Below are 3,532 nucleotides of genomic sequence, written 5' to 3'. Positions count from 1 at the left end.
CAGCAGACTGACAGCTGGACCATCTTGGCAAAACAACTCATAAACGCAGTTTAATCTCCGGGGATATAACCCAGACGAACAGGGTGTGAACCCACCAGTGGTTTCCACCACGAGGAAGGGCTGATGATCTGCTCCACGTCCTTCCATCAGTACTACAGCCCAACCCCTGCGCATCTAGCAACTCTGCCCTTGCCCCTCAGACAATATTCTACATATTTTATCTATGCCAATTTAATTTTGTTCTGGTTGCAAAGGGCTAAGAACATAATAAATAGGAAGTTTTTCAGTCCTGTGAACCACAGCCACGTTTGCAATGCACACATCCTTACCTGGACTCTGTGGGGTGCTGGGAGTTTCCAGCTGCTGAACAGTGGAGAAAGAACCACACTTTGGCTTTCCACTGGAGGGCAGAGAACACCCTGGGGGACATCACTCTCAGCAGACAACAAGGAGCTAAGCTGGCCATTTGTCCAGGAGGAGATGTCTCAGATCTGCTGATGTGACCAGATCGAAGGAACAGGCAGAGCTGTGCACCCACGGCTACTGGGAATCACCGCGCCTGTCCCACATCTTCAGACTGGACCTCCAGCATGGGCTCAGCAGCTCCTGGGGCTTCTCCCCAACATCCCACCCACCAGCTTCCTCTCTCCCAGCTGCAGCTGTGCAGCGCCCATCCTTCCCCAGCAGCCCCTTACAGCACAAGGACTTGCTCACCATGGCTCCTGCAGCTCCCCCACATTCATGGACCATCAAAATGCAGGGGGACAGCCCAGAGAGAAAAATTTTAAGCAGCTAAGAGGAAATAGCAATGGATTTTGAAACATTTCTAGCACAACGCCCAGGTTTTCAAAAGCAAAAGCACCACTTGGAGAGTAATCTGACATCAGACTGTTCAGCAAGCGATGCTTACAGCGCTGTGCATCCTTGGGCTGTTTGCATTCAATATTCTAATTAATGCTGCCCAGCACTAGCTTAAACTCACGTGTTTATGAAGGGAGTAATTTTTTTCCTCCCTTGCCTTTCGGTAGCAGAGATTTCCACAGCTTCAACAGGACAATGTTACTCTGGGAAGGAGAAATTGTCTCCAGTCATGTAGACTCCATTACTGGGAGAAAGGTGTGAACAGCAAGCATGTCTGGCAGACGGATTCATTATACCACCATGTCCTTTATAATGGGAAATGAAAAGCCCATTCTGATAACTACACTTTATTATAATAGGTCAGAAGAAGTGAAAGGCATCATCTTATAAAATTAACTTCATAAAGACTGCCTTTAAAAAAAAAAATCTCTCTGCCAGTTTATCCATCGTATCTTTCTTCAGAGATTTTTTTCTTCTAGAAGAGACATGACTCCAAAGTCTTGTCTCACTGGCTGCCTTCACTTTTGCCCTCTATCAGAGAGAATAGATCTGTTTTCTCCTAATCAGTCCCAGGCACTTGTTTTGCCAGATGCAATAAATGCCACATCTTTGTCAAGGCAGAGAAAATAGTCAAAGGAGTTAAAATTAAAAGAGACACCCACCCCCAAAGGTCTTTGCAAGCAGCAGCATTACTTTCTTTATGGGAAAATCGGAATACGGGGATAAGCACACCTGATAACCTGCTCTGTGCTCTGGCATACCTTCCAACTGCTTTTTCTGCTAGCTGCTGCTTTAGTCAAAGTGCAGTGTCTCAGCTGATAAGAATTTTATGATTTTACAGCTTTACACAATGTGTTTGAATTCAGTTCCTCCAGGTGAAAGGCAAGGGATGGCCAGACAGACAACCAAACACCTTCCACGCTCTCAGCGCCAGCACCTGATCTCGCTCTGAATTTTGAGGGTTGGGGTCTGCTGCAACTTAGTGGCAGAGGAGGGCTGGAAGTGACGGTCATTGCAATTTTAGGAGAACTTACAGATACAGATCCAACAACAAGTTCTCAGATATATTCTGCAAATTAAAAAGGAAACAATGCCAGCCCCAAAACATGCTTCTTGAGATGCAACTCTAATAACTGCATCCTTCGGGGGTCCAAGCATCAGTTACGTCAAACTCCAGGCAGATTCTCAGTAGTATGTATCCCTCAGGTTGCATTTGGTAGAAATGCATTTGGGTAGAAATCTTTTAAGAAGTCCTTTTAAAAAAATCTAATCGCTCCTCCTTTGAGGAAAATAAAACATATATCACCTCAAAATGTTATATGTCACCTGGAAAACAGCCTTATTCTTAACAGTCGTGGAAGTTGGTGCAAATAAGGGGAAGGAGGATTGAAGAGGATGCTACGAAACAAATAGTTAATTGGAACTTCCAACGAAGGCTGCATGGATCTAATGTGATAGATTTTAAAGGAGCCTAATTTTACGAAATTGCCAGAGCTCCAATCTGTGAAAATGTGGCCTTTCACAGATCTCCAATTCATCTTGCCACATCTAGAGTTCCTTTTGAAAAAAAAGTCTTGCCATAAAAGCCCCCCAATTTGGTAGCAAAAATTAGCAGCCTTCATAGGATACCAATCCCTTTGTCTCTGCTCCCCTAACTATGGCTCTTCGGAAAGAACTAAGGACCATTTGTCTTGTTATTTTTTCCAGGTAGTAAAGATAAGAGTAGAATCTAATAAAGTACAAAAATGGGGGGAAAAAAACACACCCACAAAAGCTAAATCTTCACACCTAGCCCAAAAGCAGCCCCTATAATTGAAAAGCATTTCTCCCTCTGAAGAAAATAACACTTATCAGGTCTCAAAAAAAAAAAAATATCCCTTGACGGTGCGAGAGAGGCCGACACCTCCAGCAGAAGATGTCAGGACATGCTCTGAACCAGCGCCGCACACCCCAGCAGAACCACTGGGTGTGCTGGGGAAGGTGGGCAGCACCCAGGGCTCGTGGAGCCCTGCAACAAGACATTTATTTTGCAGGAAGAGGACTGTAGGACCAGAGCATTCATGACTCCTGCATAGAGAAAATTCAGCATCATCCTTCTCCAGCCCAAGAACTAGAACTTGATAACCCTGACCTCCAAAATCATAAGAAACCCATTTCCTTTGAATCTCCTGCAAAATATGAGCTGGGAGAAAAATCAATTTGAATTTTACACCCACTCACAGACCTTTCCCAAGGGTCTGTCTGGCCTCCCTCCTCCCCGGGATCCACCTCGCCGCTGGGGACGGGCAGGAGGAACTCCTGGGGATGCTTGTGATGCAGAGGACTCGTGCGGTCCTGCGATGGGAAGCACCTGTGTCACCAACCACTGCCAAACCCCAGCGAGGTCCAGCCTGGCGGGCAGCACAGAGCCTTTCCCTGGGGTTGCCACAGGTCGCTCGAGGAAGCTGGAGAAAGGCACGTGCAGAACAGCCACGGTCCACCTTCGAGCACTGGAAGAACATGAACGTAAGCATTTAAGCAAGGGATCCATAAACAATGGTACTGAAAAGCATACAGACAACCAGGGCAGGATTTCTCAGCAGCACAGGTAGAGCAGCTTTCAGAATTTGCTTCTGAAAACACCCAACTCCTTTGTTTCGCTGTTCCAGTGTCATTACCACCTACGGTGGGT

The sequence above is a fragment of the Pterocles gutturalis genome, unplaced genomic scaffold (genome assembly GCF_000699245.1).
Source record: "Pterocles gutturalis isolate BGI_N339 unplaced genomic scaffold, ASM69924v1 scaffold21150, whole genome shotgun sequence".
NCBI lineage: Eukaryota > Metazoa > Chordata > Aves > Pterocliformes > Pteroclidae > Pterocles > Pterocles gutturalis.
The sequence above is the reverse complement of the archived record's forward strand: the minus strand, read 5'-3'. Positions refer to the sequence as shown.